Source organism: Spermophilus citellus (assembly GCF_964194105.1).
Source record: "Spermophilus citellus genome assembly, chromosome: X".
Classification (NCBI taxonomy): Eukaryota; Metazoa; Chordata; class Mammalia; order Rodentia; family Sciuridae; genus Spermophilus; species Spermophilus citellus.
In genome coordinates this window covers 16,445,442-16,462,623 of record NC_138190.1, presented here as the reverse complement: position 1 = coordinate 16,462,623, position 17,182 = coordinate 16,445,442, and positions in this window count along the sequence as shown.

The following is a 17,182-nucleotide window of genomic DNA, read 5'->3' as shown; positions in this document are numbered from 1 at the left end:
TTTTGCATCAGCTTCCACGGTCACTGGGATTACAGGCTTGTGCCACCATGCAAAGCTAGAATAGATTTTTTTGGGGGGGTACCATGGATTGATCAGGGGCACTCGACCACTGAGCCACATCCCCAGCCCTATTTTGTATTTATTTAGAGACGGGGTCTCATTGAGTTGCTTAGCACCTTGCTTTTTGCTGAGGCTGGCTTTGAACTCGAAATCCTCCTGTGTCAGCCACCCCAGCCACTGAGACTACAGGCATGCGCCACCACTCTGGGCTGGATTTTTAATTTGTTCAGTTGGGGTAAAAACATAGTTAGAGATGTAGTACAAATTGTTAAAACAAAATAATTTAAAAAATCACATTTATTTTCTAATAAGATAATGAAATTTGCAGAAACCTATATTTTTGTTTTTTGAGGTGCTGGGGATTGAACCCAGGGGTGCTCTACAGTGAGCTATATCCCCAGCCCTTTAAATTTTTTTCTGTATTTTGAGATAGGATCTCACTAAATTGCCAAAGCTGACTTTGAACTTGAAATCCTTATGATCCTTCTGCCTCATCTTCCTGAGTTGCTGGTGAGACCAGGGGGAAAAAAGATAGTTTATGTAGGTATAATGATTGAGTCAGATTGGGGAAGATGAGGGTTAGTTAAAAATGAAAGTAAATAAAATGCTGATGCCTCCAGAGCCCTTCTCCCTCCTCTTCCACCTGTTGCCAAGCCTGCCTTCCTCCAGGGAATTGTTCCTCCCTGCAGAGCGTTGTAGGAGTTATTCATGAAATACCTCCTTTCCTGGCTGCTTGGGCAGAGGCACGCTTTGGAAGGCTTCTTTCCCACCTTTTGGTCACTAAGTCATGTAAGCAAGATAAGGGAAGAAGAAGGGCATGAAAACAAGGAATTTAAAATGTATAAAAGGGGCAGGACACCCCTGCTTCCTCCTCCCAGCTCTGGGGCCCCTTCACTTTGGAGAAGTCTATCTCTGTTCTATCCTTTAAATAAAACTTGCTTTCTATGCTTGCCTCAGAGTTTCTTGGGTGTTCAATCTTCCACATCTGGGGAAATGGGCCTCAGCCCTGATTGATTCTCTTCATCAGCATCACTGGGATTACAGACATGCACCACCATCCCCAGGGCTCAAATTAAAGTTTTAAATTTTTGTTTTTTTAAATTAATTTTGCAGAAAGCATTCATTGTGTCAACATTAAAGCTGGTAGATCATTTGAAAACTTTAGCTCACACTTTGTCTTAGGCCATTTTGTGCTGCCGAAGCAGAGTACCACAGAGTGGATAATTTATAAACAGCAGAAATTTACTTTCTCACAGTCCTTATGGCTGGGAAGTCTAAGGTCAAGTTGCTGGCATATGGTGAGGGCCTTCTTGCTGCATCCTCATGTGGCAGAAGGCAGAGCAAGACGGGGTGGAACTCACTGTTTTAAAATGGCATTAATCCCACCCATAAGACCAAATCCCTCACCGAGCAATCACCTCCCAAAGTTTCCACGGGCTAACACTGCCACAATGGCAAATAAATTCCAAAATGAGTTTTGGAGAGGAAAAAAGATCATTCAAACTTTAGCATACTTTCTGTGGTAATCTTGTCCAATATTCTGTACGTATTCACAATGGACATTTTATCCATTTGTGTTTAATGGGTTTTGGTAAGAACTGAAAACCAGATAGTAGCTGTATGTGGTCCTGGCACTTTTTTATTTACTTTTTTAGTTATATTAGCAGTGACAGCATTAAAATTACTGGATTATTATCCATTCAGCTTTTTAAAAACTGCCAAAGGTTAAATGCAATGATACTGGGTTTCAGTATATTGACAAGTCAAATCAAAACGATGCAAAAATTTAAAAATTATTTCAGAGCTCAGAAAAAATTTGGCCAAGGGAATTTTTCCATGCAGGAAACATGATGTAAAAATCTACTTTTTCTTATTCTTTGGCAAAATGGAATTGCCCACTATATAATAATAATACATGATTCCATCAAAATCTTCTATATTCAATTAGCTATAAAAATATCTAACCATCAAAAGGCAATCATCTGTAGCAAAAGTATTCTATCTTTAAAGTACATGTCAATAAAGGTTTAATTTCTTTTGAAAACTAGTATTTCAAAAGATTACTTTCCAGCAAAATAAAATGTCTTCTTGCACAACATAATGAGGTAGGCTTGTTATTTTCTGTTGCAGTGGTTCTTAAGTGAAGACACACATCAGAACACACAGAACTGCTGGATAAAATAAGGCAAACATCTATTTTTATTTGTTCTTTGTAGATATACAAGACAGTATAGTGTATTTTGACATATGATACATACATAGATTATAATTTATTCTAATTAGGATCCCATTCTTTTTTTTTTCTTTTTTCTTTTTTGGTAGTGGGGATTGAACTCAGGGGCACTCAACCCCTGAGCCACATCCCCAGCCTTATTTTCTATTTGGTTTAGAGACAGGGTCTCATTGAGTTGCTTAGCACCTTGCTTTTGCTGAAGAAGACAGATACCTCAAAAGAAAAACAACAAACTGGAAACCAATTTTGCTAGAAATACTAAAAACCAAACTAAGAATTTTAAATAAATGTGAAAGGACTTCTCCTTCTGATTAGGCTATAGAAAGTTGCAAGAGACAATCACCTTCATCATACCAGGTTATTCTGAAGTAACCCCGTGTAAGTCAGCTTTTTGTCACTGTGACCATAATACTTGTCCAGAACATAGAAATAATAGTTTATTTGGGACTCATGGTTTCAGAGTTTCAGTCCATGGTAGGCCAAGTCCTTGACTCTGGGCCCAATATGAGGCAGAGAATCATGGTGGAAGGGTGTGGCAGAGGAAAGCTGCTCACCTCATGGTAGCCAGGAAGTAGAGAGAGCACAAGGAGTGAGGGACCCTCAGATACATACTTCCTCCACATATACCCCACTTGCATACAGTTACCACCAAGTAATCCATTCAAATTATTAAACTATCACATGAATCAATCCACTGAATAGGTTATAGCTCTTGTATTCTAATAATTTGATCTCTTGCATTAACACAGGAGCTTTGCGGGGACACCTCATATCTAAAACATAACACTCCCCATCTAAAACCTCTATTGTGTCCCATGTATACATGTTACATGTATAGCAGTAAATGCAGGGATAGATGCATACAGGCTAACTTTGACAAGAATGGTGATCTATGGTGATGTTTTTTACATGTTTGTGCTTACATTTTATTCAGGGCTGTGTAATTTTATCTTGAGACTGTTTAGTCAGCTAGGGGTGAGTTTGGGGAGATATAAAGATATCTCACACCTGACACAATGATTTATTACTTCATGTTTCATTAAAAGACCAAAGACTATTCAAATAGTTGTGAAAGTTTTCTTCATCTTTTGTCATGAAGGTATGATCCCAAATTAAAATTGGTGTGTGAACATTTTTTTTAAATGTTTTTAATAGTTGTTGATGGACAGCATGCCTTTGTTTTATTTATTTTTATATGGTGCTGAGGATCAAACCCAGTGCCTCACACATGCTAGGCAAACACTCTCCCACTGAGCTACAGCCCCAGCCTGGTGTACAAATACTTAATACTATAGGGCTAGGGTTGTGGTTCAGTGGTTAAGTGTTCCTGAGTTCAATCCCTGGTACAAAAAAAAAAAAAAGTCAGTCAAATTTTAATTTATTTAGCACTACTTCACTTGCTGATTTTTAAAAACAAAATACATTTGCCTTTTCAACCGTTTCCTATTGAATCATTCCACATACAAGGGCCCCATGGTCTTGATGTAGTCTCCTAGGGAGACTTCTTGGAAACCCAAGTGTCAATGTCAATCATAAACAAGGATTGGCCAGCAAGGTAGGTATGTAGACATGGGCAATCCCTTATCTATTCACTGTCCTGGGGAGAGGGTCCTCTGTGAGTCTCAATAAGTATCCAAAATATCTGACACTTCAAATCCTGAAACTATGTCAGGATAATAAAACCTGATTTCATTTTAACATTGAAGTTCTCTTTCTTTGCTCTAATTCCATAAGCCTCAAGCTACCTTCAGATAATTATACATTCCCTATAGTTTGTCTAAAGAAAAAAAATGTACTGGTTAGAAAGATAAGAATAGAAATAGCACATATGACCATTATAATTCTCAGTAAAAGTTTATCATGAAGTGTATTGATACATATCATTTAGTCCCTGCTGTTTAGTGTGAATCAAGATCTCTGAGCTAAAGTTCAATGACTTTAGCAACCAAAGGTCAGACCTAGACCAGGGTGATTTCAAGGTAAATGTTGATACCAGTTTTGGAAATCAGTATTCAACCCTCCTTAGCCTGATGATGAAGATTAAGTGCCTGAGGAATGCTGAGGCAAGTGTAGAAATCAAGTTTTATTTGAGAGAGACAGAGACTTCTCTGGACAGAAGGGGTCACAGAGCTCAGTGCCCACATGAAGGGGTGAATCTTGTCTTTTTAATAGACCCCAAGAACTCCCCCCACACACCTTTTCTTTCTTCTTTGTGTACATGCCTAAGGGCAGGAAGATGCAGCCTAGGGGTAATCCCTTGTGCTGGGAAGTGCCATAGATAGGAGGTGATAGCAACCTATGGGGTGGGGGGAAGCACAATCCCTGGAGGTTAGTTATTAGCAGCTCATTTCTTTTTTTTCTTTGATAATCAGCCCTCATCTTTCTATGCTACCTATCTATGCTGACTACCTGTTCTTGGTCCCTGTCTCAATGTCATGAAAGGAGTAGCATCTTGCTAGGCCCTCTGGCTTTGTGCCTTCCTCCTCACATCTACAGTGCATCTGGGGCATATTCTAATCCACACTGTAAAAGCAGGATGAGGAAGCTTGTGCTTGCAGCGTAGTTTCTTAACCTAAATAACACTAAATCAAAACTGCCATCAAAAGTCAACAGCAGGCCAGGCATGGTGGTGCAGGCCTGTAATCCTAGTGGCTCGGGAGGCTGAGGCAGGAGGGAGGATCATGAGTTCAAAGCCAGCCTCAGCAAAAAGTGAGGCATTAAACAACTCGGTGAGACCCTTCCTCTAAATAAATTACAAAATAGGTCTGGGGATGTGGCTCAGTGGTCGAGTGACCCTGAGTTCAATCCCTGCTAACCCCCACCCAAGAAAAAAGTCAATAGCAGGTGCTGGGGTTGTAGCTCAGTGGTAGAGCACTTGCCTAGCACATGTGAGGCACTGGGTTAGATCCTTAGCACCACATAAAAAAAAATAAGATAAAATAAAGGTATTGTATTCATCTACAACTAAAAAAAAAGTCAGCCAGGTATGGTGGCACATACCTATAATCCAGCAGCTTGGGAGGAAGAGGATCATAACTTCAAAGCCAGCCTCAGTAACTTGGTGAGGCCTTAAGCAATGTAGTGAGACTTTGTCTCAAAATAAAAAAAATAAATAAATAAATAAAGGAAAAGGGGTGGTTTGTAGCTCAGTGGTTGAGTACTCCTGGGTTTGATCCCCAGTATATTAAAAGAAAATGTCAGTAACAACCTCCTAGTGGCTCAATGCAATGCCTTAGTCTTCATCTTATACTTTCTGCTGCACAAAACTACTGGTCACTGGGGCTGGGGTTGTGGCTCAACAGTAGATCGATTGCCTAGCATGTGCAAGGCCCTGGGTTTGATCCTCAGCACCACATAAAAATAAATAAATAAAATAAAGGTATTGTGTCCAACTACAACTAAAACATAAATGGGGAAAACAGATGTAAATAAATGACTGAATGTGTGTGTGTGTGTGTGTGTGTGTGTGTGTGTGTGTGTGTGTGTGTATACTGGGAACCTGGGTATCATTTCATTTCGTGGGATTCCTGTTTGAAGATAGGCATACAGCCAGAGGGGCTAGCAGGATGCTACTTACTCCCTTTATGGCAGTTCAGACCAGAAAGAGACAGAAGGGTAAATCTGAGCCAAAGTTTAGGAAACTAAGCACAAAACTCAAATATTTACCAGGTATCTGCTGGGTGCTAGGCTTTTTCTTTTAGGTACTTGGGATAGATCAGTGAATAAACAAAGACCTCTGCCCACATAAAGGAATATAAATATCTCTGGGAACATTAAATAGAGGATTATTGTTATGATTTGGATATGAGGTGTCCCCCAAAAGCTCATGTGCAAAACAATTGCAAGAAATCTTAGAGGTAAAATGATTGGGTTATGACAGCTTTAACCTAATCAGTACATTAATCCTCTGATAGGAATTAACCAGGTGGTAACTGTAGCCTGGTAGGATATAAATGGAGGAAGTGGGTCATTGAGGGACATGCCTTTGGGGTATATATTTTGTCCATGTTGAAGGGAGTCTCTATGATTCCTGGTGAGATGTTCCAGTTGCTTTCCTCCACCACAAACTTCTTTCCTGATGTTCTGCCTCACCTCAGGCCCTCAAAATGGAATCAGTAATCTATGGACTAAGACTTCTGAAACTGTGAGCTCCCCAATACACTTATATTCCTCTAATTGTTCTTGTCAGGTCTTTTGGTCTTAGTGAAAAAGCTGACTAAAACAATGATGTTCTCCTTTATGTTCCTCTAGGGTTTATTCTCACTTTTTTTTTTTTTTTTTGGTACCAGGGATTGAACTCAGGGGCATTTTACCACTGAGTCACATCCCCATCCCTATTTTGTATTTTATTTGGAGACAGGGTCTCATTGAGTTGCTTAGCACTTTGCTTTTGCTGAGGCTGGCTTTGAATTTGTAATCATCCTGCCTCAGCCTCCCGAGCCACTGGGATTACAGGTGTGGGACAACAAACCCAGCTATTCTCACTTTTATTACAGTATATTACAATCTTTATCACATATTATTGCAATTATTCATTTATGTGTCTGTCTCTCTTTCCTGGGCTGTGGGCTTTGGATAGCTGGGATGTCATATCTTATTATTCTGACATATGGCAGGCATTTAATAAATAACAATAACAATAGAACGAATGCATGAATGAACAAATGAAGATGGACTAGATGACTAAAGGAACTGTTGTGGTCTGATGGCTTAGAGAGATTGTGCTTATCTTGATTCTAGAGGAAAATAGACTTCATATTAAAAAGGAAAAAAACCACAAAAAATGAATACTGCACTAAAGGAATAGTAATCAGGAATACATGTTTATTTCCATCACTTGCCACTGACACCCTTGACAAAGCCACCATTATTTCTTACCAGATTATCAAAGTCATCTTCTAATTGGTCTCTGCACCTCCTCCAACTGGTCTTCTCAGCTTCAATCTGTTCTCTATAGTGGAGCTGGGGAGCATCCTGAAATACAACTATGCCCGTGGCACTCCCCTGTTTAAAATTTTGTCATGGTTTTGCATTTCAGTTTCTGTTACATAATACCCCATAATCTTAATAACTAAAAAAATGAATATTTACCTCATTCTTTCAGGTCAATGGGCTCACTGAAGCAAGGTCCAGCTGCATATGACCCCTGGGTTCAGGTTGGTTTAGGTCTAAGCCATGAATATTCACTCTAGGGCCTAGGGTAAAATGACAGCAGCTACCTGAAGTATATTCTTATCATAGAAGCTCACAGGGGTGCAAGAAAGGGGCTAAACCACACAAGCTAATTCATGGCTTCTACTGCTCTTCTGTGCTAACATTTCATTGACTAGTGCAAGTTATGTTGCTGAACCCAAAAGGGGCAAGGAAGTACACTCTTGTAACAGTGGTCCACTTTATGCCTTGAATATAACCCTTGCTGTTCTGTCATTGCAATTTATTTTTAAAATGGACATATTTCTTTCTCTTCCTCTCTCCCTTCTCCTCCCTAATCTCCCCCCACCCCCTCTAATCTCAGGGGAAACAGGATAACCTTTCTTCCCCATCTTAGGCAAAGTTATCTGTCCTTGAGTACATTCCCACCATAGGAACAAAGTAATCTAGACTTTGTGGAAGGTACCAGAAGATCTCAGAAATTACTATCTCCCAAATTAACAAGTGAATTACAACTCCAACAGAGAACAGTGAAATGTACCATATGAATCACCTCATTAAAAAAGCCCCTTGTTCCTGCTGATGGGTGTTGGGAAAAGTATAAACGGCAGCCGTACCCCAGAGAAAAAACCCCAACATGGCGCCTAAGGACTTCTTCTTCCTACCTTCTTCTTCTCTGCAGTGGCGCGAAAAGTTCCCGCCCTTGTGAACTCTCCCGCCGGCGCCAATTTCAAACCTCGCTGGCGGGAACCTCAGCCCCAATGAGAACTAATTCCTGGGCGCGGGAGCTGATATCTGGAAGAACTTGCCAATAAACGGGTGGCCTGCCATTTATCTAAGCCCTACCATCTCCCCTGTAGTTCTATATAAGCACACAGCTTTTTGCAATAAAATTGGAATTCTCCCGGCGAAGTGTCTTTGCATGGGGAATTCTTTCAATGGGAAGAATCACAACCTCTGGGACAGGAGTCCCCTGTGTTTCTCCTTTGCTAGCAAAGCAATAAACCTTCTTTATTCTTTCTCTCAAAACCATGTCCTTTTTATTGGATTGGCATTGGGGACAAGGACAGAGCTTTCAGCAACACTCTGACCATCAGGAGGCCATGGGCAAGAACAGGGAACTACAGCTTTGTAACATGAAGGGAGTGAAGAATTATGTTTTAGTTAGCTTTTTCTGCTGCTGTAGTCTGACCAGAACAATTGTAGAGGAGGAAAGTTTATTTGCGGGTTCACAGTTTTAGAGGTTTTTAGTCCATAGAAGGTCTGCTCCATTCCTTAGAGCTCAAGGTGAGGCAGAACATCATGGCAGAAGAATGTGGCAGAGGGAAGCAGCTCACATGATGATCAGAAAGCAGAGAGAGAGAGAGGTTTCTACTTGCCAGATACAAATATATACCCCAAAGCCACGCCCTAATTCCTACCTCCTCCAGCCACACTCCACCACTTCAATTACCACTCAGTTAATCCCTATCAGAGGATTAATTCACTGATTGGGTTAATAATCTTGTAACCCAATCATTTCTGCTCTGAACCTTGCATTGTCTCAAACATGAGCTGAAAGACAACACATGTAAACCATAACAAATTGGAAATAATCTAGTAGTCCCCTTCTTATCTACTTATCTGCTGGGTATACATTCCAAGACCTTCACACCCTTACCCTCACCAGAGAATGCCTGAAACAAAACCATATATATATATATATATATATATATATATATATATATATACACACACACACACACACACACACACACACACACACACACTGTGCTTTTTCTTATACATACATGCCCATGATAAAGTTTAATTTCTAAATTAGGCATAGAAGGAGATTCATAGGATTAACTGATAATAAAACATCAGTTATAATAATATGCCATAACAAAAGTTATGAGAGTATGGTTGCTCTGTCTCTTTCAAAATACTGTAGTAGGTAACTGGAACCTCAGAAAACAAAAGATGGGGATAAGGGGAGACTATCATAATTCAATTTACTCCACTTCTCACGATCTGCTTTTCTCTCATTTCTTCCATTTTCTTCTCTTGCAATATCTCCCCCTAACTGCCTTCTCCTCACTCTATTCTCCTGCTTCTCTTTTTTTAAAAAAATATTTATTTACTTTTTTACTTGTTCTAACCAGTTATACATGACAGCAAAATGCTCTTTGATTCATTGTACACAAATGGAGCAGAATTTTTGACTTCTCTGGTTGTACCCAAAATAGGGTGACACCATTCGTGCAATCATACATGTACCTAGGGTAATGATGACAAGCCCATTCCACCATCATTCCTACCCCCATGTCTCCCCTCCACTCCCCTTTGCCCCATCCAAAGTTCCTCCACTCATCCCATGCTGCACCCATTATGGATTAGCACCCACTTATCAGAGAAAACATTTGGCCTTTGGTTTTTCGAGATGGGCTTACTTAGCATGATATTCTCTAACTCCATCCATTTAACTGCAAATGCCAAAATTTTATTCTCTTTTATTGCTGAGTAATATTCCATTGTGTATATATTCTCCTATTGCTCTTGCAGTTCCAATAATGGAATATGCTGGTTCTCATTCTCAAGCTTTCAAGTATGACATAGGTATGACATAGGCAAAGCCATTTTGAAACATCTTAGAACAAGAGTTGCCTCAGGGTCACTGACTCAGCCTGACCTTAAACCCCAGACAATATTCCAGCATCATGCAAAGAAACCCCAAACACTCTATTATCATAAGAAAGGAAATTATTATCTGGGACTGAAATTCTGAAAACACCTAGTTCCTTATAAAGTTGACACCACAAGAACCCTTCTCTGACAAACCCTAGCAATGGCCTAACCACAAAAATTCTCACCCCCCACCTCACTCCCCTATATCTAAAGTAGGCTGTAAGCAGAAGATAGGTCAGAGTCTCCACTGGGGCCTCCCTGCGCTGTGTTACTTTTGAGCCACCTCTCCTCTCTCTTTATTTACATCATTGGCTTCTTTCCTTACACATACATGTTGTTGCCTTGTCCCAGCCCACTCTTCTCTCTACCTTCTCCATCTTTCTCTTCCTGCTCCCATTCACTACAGATTATACACCCCTCCTGGTCAGTATTTTGAAAATTGTCATCTCCTGCAGGAATGCAGTAGGTGCTCCTCCTTTTCTTCATTGGGAAAGCTCTGGCACTGGATTTCATCTGATTCTTTATCTCAGTGTTACTGAAAGCTCAGTCCTTGTCCCTAGGCCAATCCAATAATGAGAGTATGGTTTTGAGAAAAAGGAAAATGAAGTTTTATTGCTTTGTTAGCAAAGGAGAAACACTGGGGACTCTGCCGCAGTCTTGGCTGGGCACAAGATCACGAGCCACCACACAGCTTTGTAGATTCAAACAGCAATTCTTTATTCCCGAACTCACACCGGCCTCCACACACGTTCTGGGGCAATCCCAGTTCTGCTGCCGCCCAATTCACCTACTCCACGAGGCTTACTTCCCAAAATGCTCTCTGAATCTCAGGAGAACTCAACGGGAGCTCAGGCAGCAGGAACGCCCTATTTCCAGCAGCAATAATCCTCAACATCGAACTTCCCTAAAACCCAAGGTCTTCCTCAAACTGCAGGACACACCCTAATCCTGGATCCACCCTGGTCGTTGAGCAGGGTCACCTTTCTCAAACACACATGCAAGGTCAACAGCGAAATTAACATGGGGTACGCTGGCAAGGAAATTTCGATGCGTCATTCCTACTTGGTAATGGCCCTCAGCAGGACTCTAGTCCCAGAAGCTGTGATTCTGCCCATCATGGGTGAAGGGAAAGTGAGGAAGGAGAGACAGGTAAGTGAGAAATGAAAAATGGAGACCAGGAAGAGATACACACAAGAGTTTATTTTCTCAGAGCTGACAAATAAAGGCCATCTCTCTATAGAAGAGAGAGGCAAAACAGGCTTGAGTTCTGGGACTTATATGGGGAGGCTTAGGAATCAGAGCTGGGCTGGTCCTAATGCCAGTGGTTAATGGTTGGGTTGGTATGAGGGAGTCAGGAACCTTTCTCAGATGGAAAAGCAAAACTTTTTCCTTAAAATGGTGGCTGTCACTTAAGATGGTCATCCAGATGCCAAGCAAGGGCCTTATAAACGAGAACAGATAGTTTTTAAAGAGGTGATTCAAAGGCTCCATTGCTAGGAGCCACAAGCATATATACGATGTATGGCACCTTTGGTTGTAAAGTGACGCCAGCTAGCCACTGAGATGATTATGTTAAAATTTACATTCATATGCAAACTGGACTCCCGCTGTTCACCTTGGCCTGCTACCGGACTCAAGTTACGGGACTTTACGGGACTGCTGGAGAGTTCCCATTGGTTGGGGAAGGATAGTAGGAGGGAATTCCGGAGGAGGTGGGAGGAGACGGGGGGGGGGGTTCCGGTCGGCGCGCGGTTCCGGTCGGACACCCTCGTGGGAGGACCGGTTTTTGACTTGCTGGCGCTGAGAGTGTTAGCGGCTTTTTCAAAATAAAGTTTTGTTCCTGCTTGATTGGCTCGTGATTCTGTGCCCAGCCAAGACTGCGGCATTTGGCGGCCCGTGCGGGGAACGCCTGAAGCTTAGAGGTGAGTAAATTGCTCGCCCCTGAGGGAAGGCGACAGGATGGATGACCTTCTCAGAAAACAATGTGTTCTTGTTTTGATTTATTTTGTTTTCATTTCGAGCTCCCTAGCCCTAGAATTTTCTCAGGCGAACTGGAAAAAATGGTTGGCTCAAGGTTTGAAGTTATTCAGCCCTGAGAAAGAGAAAATTGATACAACCATTGTCTGCTCCGTCTTTGTTTCATTCTGCTTCGGCTTTGTTTTATCCTACCTTATTGGGTTAGGTTATAGTAGATTAGAATCCAATAAAAAACAAACCGAAAAACTGTTAAGTAAATTGTTAGAGGTCCAGACTATGGTAGAAAAAACGCTAGGTCAAGCAAAAGAGAAGGTCTCTCAAGCTAGTCAGACAGAGGAGAATTTAAAGAAAGCAAGCTTAGAGGACAAGCAGCCATCAGGTGGAGAATTACAACAGGAGGTTGCTACCAACTCCGTTCTATCACCAGAGGGCGTAACTCAGCCAACAGCTCCATCTACCGCTGAGCGGCCCTCAACTACCGTAGTTGATGGACGGAATTCTGAGGCAGGACCCCAAAGATTAGCATGCCCTGTACTTGAGCAGGCAGGAGGGCAACGAATTCACCGTGCTTTAGATTTCAAAACAATAAAGCAATTAAAGGAGGCTGTAACGACCTATGGGCCGCAAGCTCCCTTCACAATAAGCATGGTTGAATCTGTTACCAACTTGGACATGACACCAGCAGATTGGGCTAACATGTGTCGATCTGTGCTAAACGGAGGACAATATTTGTTATGGAAGGTTGCCAATGAGGAATTTTGCATGGAGACAGCTAGGCGAAATGCAGAAGCTGGGTACCCTCAAAGAAATATGGACATGCTTTTGGGGAAGGGACCTTATGAGGGTCAAAGACAACAAATTGAATATGACCCTGGTGTGTACGCACAAATTGCTGTAGATGCAGTTAGGGCATGGAAAACTTTACAGGGGCATGGAGACTTACAAGGTCAATTATCTAAGGTAATACAAGGAACTAATGAACCTTATGCTGAATTTGTAGATAGACTTATTCAGTCAGCCTCTAGGATATTTGGAAATACAGAACAGGTAATGCCATTTATAAAACAACTGGCTTATGACCAAGCAAATCGTTGCTGCAGAGAGGTCATTAGACCATGGAGACATGAGGATTTAAACACATATATTAAATTATGTAGAGACATTAATGAACAGGGGCAAGTCTTAGCAGCAGTACAACAGGCTTTAGATGCCAGGCCAAGAACATGCTATAATTGTAATCAAACAGGACATTTTAAAAGGAGTTGCCCCATAAGAGGAGGGTTTAACAAAGCTGGATATCAAAGGAATAGAATACCAGGTATTTGCCCACGATGCCGTAGAGGGAGACATTGGGCTAATGAATGCCGTTCTCAAACCACCATAGAGGGTATTCCGTTATCAAAAAACGGACAAGGACCAAGTGTTTACCCACGATATCGTGGAGAAAGGTATCAAGCTCCATTGCCAAAAAACGGACTAGAGGGCCCAATGCCCCGGGGCCCCAAACCACAAATATATGGGGCAATGGAGGAACCCAACAGCCCCATCAAGGTAGTGCCCAGGACGCATTATCCATTAAATCCCTCATCAGACAAACTAGAGGGAGCGCAGGGCTGGACATCTGCGCCTCTGCCAGAGCAGTACTAACCCCAGAGATGGGAATTCAAATCATTCCCACAGGAGTAAAAGGACCTCTTCCCCAGGGAACAGTAGGCTTATTATTGGGACGCAGTTCTTCTACACTAAAAGGACTTATGATAAGTCCTGGGGTAATTGATCCCGATTATGAAGGTGAAATAAAAATTATAGCTAGTTCTCCAAGAGGTATATCAGTAATTTCACCAGGAGATAGAATAGCACAGTTATTAATAATACCCAGCCTGCATGATAAATTTTCCAGTTGTAATGTAGAAAGAGGTTCCAAGGGATTAGGCTCCACAGGTGTAGATTGGGCTATGCTGTCTTTAAATTTAGATTCTCGCCCAATGCTAAAATTAAAAATTCAAGGACATGACTTTAATGGGCTGCTGGACACAGGAGCTGACCTCAGCATCATATCTCGTCAAGAATGGCCAAAACATTGGCCATTACAACAAGCCACTCAAACGCTTCGAGGCCTAGGAGTGGCAACAAATCCCCATAGAAGTGCTATGGTATTAGATTGGAGGGATCCTGAAGGATGTGAAGGAACTATACAGCCCTATGTATTGGATCATCTTCCTGTAAATTTATGGGGACGAGATGTCCTAGATCAATTAGGATTGACATTAACAAATAACATCAATCCTAACGCGCCCACTACTAGGGCTAAACAAGGCTTTAGGAAAGAAAAAAGATTAAGAGAACAAGAACAAGGTATGACAGCACCTATTCAAATAGATCAAGAAATAAATAGACATGAATTGGGTTTTCAGAAAGGGCCACTGAGACAATCAAAATTACTTGGAAATCAGAAAGACCAGTGTGGGTTCCTCAGTGGCCCTTGACTAAAGAAAAGATACAAGTAGCCCATGACTTGGTCAGACAACAGTTAGCGGAAGGACATATACAACCTTCCGTATCCCCCTATAATACTCCCATTTTTGTCATTAAAAAGAAATCTGGTAAATGGAGATTATTACAAGATTTAAGAGCCATTAATAATGAGATGGTTATTATGGGACCTGCTCAATCAGGGATTCCTCAATTGTCTGCTTTACCAAAAACCTGGCATGTTTTAGTTATAGATATTAAAGATTGTTTCTTTTCAATTCCAATTCATCCCGAGGATAGTCCACATTTTGCATTTACTATCCCTGCACTGAATCATGAAGGTCCTGATCAGAGATATGAATGGAAAGTACTCCCTCAAGGGATGGCTAACAGCCCAACTATGTGTCAAATTTATGTTAATAAAGCAATCCAGCCACTTAGAAACCAAAATCCTGAACTACAAATATTTCACTATATGGATGATGTGTTACTGGCACATAAAGATAAAAACACATTACTAGAATGTTATGCCACACTTACAAATTTATTGAAAAATTATAATCTAGAGATAGCAATAGATAAAGTACAATTAAATCTTCCAATTAATTATTTAGGAGTTCTATTATCCTCAACCATGGTCCGTCCACCAAAAATTCAAATACGAGTAGATCAACTCAAATCACTTAATGACTTTCAAAAGTTATTGGGAGACATAAATTGGATAAGGCCTTATCTAGGCATACCAACAGGAGAGTTAGGACCTTTATTTGATATTCTAAAAGGTCCATCAGATCCAAATTCACCCCGCATGTTAACGCCTGAAGCAAGAAAAGTATTAAAAATCATTGAAACATATATGGAAAATATGCATTTGGATAGAATTGATATAAGTTTGCCTTTATTATTTATTGTACTACCAACAAAAAATATTCCTACAGGAGTATTTTGGCAAGAAGGTCCATTATTGTGGATACATTTATCTTATTCCCCTAACACTATTCTTACTAGATATCCTGAGGCTGTAGGACAATTAATACTCAAAGGAATAAAAGCAGCTAAGGGAGTGTTTGGGATTTCTCCCAATAAAATTATTACTCCATATACTATGGATCAAATTGATGAGTTAGCTAATGAGTTAAATACTTGGGCAATAATCCTGTGTAACACTAGTGTTTCATTTGATAATCACTTACCATCTAATCCTTTGTTGTCTTTTTGGTCTAAGCATCCTGTAGTTTTTCCAAAAATGACAAGAAAAACCCCTATCATAAATGCTCCAAATATATTCACTGATGGGTCAAACAATGGTACAGCAGCAGTAGTTACTCCTGATCAAACTTTTACATTTTTAGTACCCAAACAATCAGCTCAAAAGGTAGAGCTTAATGCAGTATTACAAGCTTTTATGATGTTTAAAGATTCTGTATTTAATTTATTTTCTGATAGTCAGTATGTAGTTAATGCTATTAATTCCCTTGAAGATGCTGGTAGGATTTCCCCTTCCTCTACTGTTTTCTCTTTGTTTTCCGCTATACAAAGTCTAATCTGGGACCGAAAAGATCCATTCTTCATAGGTCATATCAGGGCACATACAGGATTGCCTGGAGCCCTTAGTATGGGCAATGAACTAGCAGATAAATCTACACATGACATACATATTTTCTCCACAATAGAAGAAGCTATAAATTTTCATAAAAGGTTCCATGTCAATGCTAATACTTTACAAAAGCGTTTTAAAATAAGTAAAGAACAGGCCAGACATATAATAAAACAATGTCAAAATTGTGTGACATTTTTACCACAAGTTAATCTTGGAGTCAATCCTAGAGGACTAATACCTAACCATATTTGGCAGATGGACGTCACACACTTGCCAGAATTTGGAAAATTAAAATATTTACATGTTACAGTTGATACCTCTTCCGGATTTTTGATGGGCTCCCTTCATGCCGGAGAAAAAACTAAAGATGTTATAGCTCATTGCTTACAAAATTTTGCCACTGTGGGCGTTCCAAAACAGTTAAAAACGGACAACGGTCCTGGTTATACTTCCTCCTCTTTTAAACAATTTTGCTCATCATTTGGTATTACTCACATAACAGGAATTCCATACAATCCACAAGGACAAGGCATAGTTGAAAGAGCTCATCAAACTATTAAAATGTACTTATTAAAACAAAAGGAGGGAATTGGAAAGGGGTATATATCCCCCAAAGATAAACTTAAAATAACCCTTTTTACTCTAAACTTTTTAAATTTAGATTCATCGGGACTTAGTGCTGCGGAAAGACATTTGTACCCCAAAAATGTACATAAGCCTAAGGTACTTTGGAAAGATATTCTAACAGGACAATGGAAAGGCCCGGATCCAGTGATAGTCTGGAATCGGGGCGCTGTCTGTGTTTTCCCACAGGATGAACAGCAACCGATTTGGATTCCAGAGAGATTAACTAAAACAATTTCTACAGAAAAAGAAGATGATTTGACTCAAATCCATAACAGCTGACATCCAGAGCTCCAGCTTGGCTATTCTTACATCTGCGACAGTGATTAACCAAGGTTTTTTTTTTTTCAGTATCTATTTTATTATTGCATTTTTCCACATCATAAAGTTCTATTTTA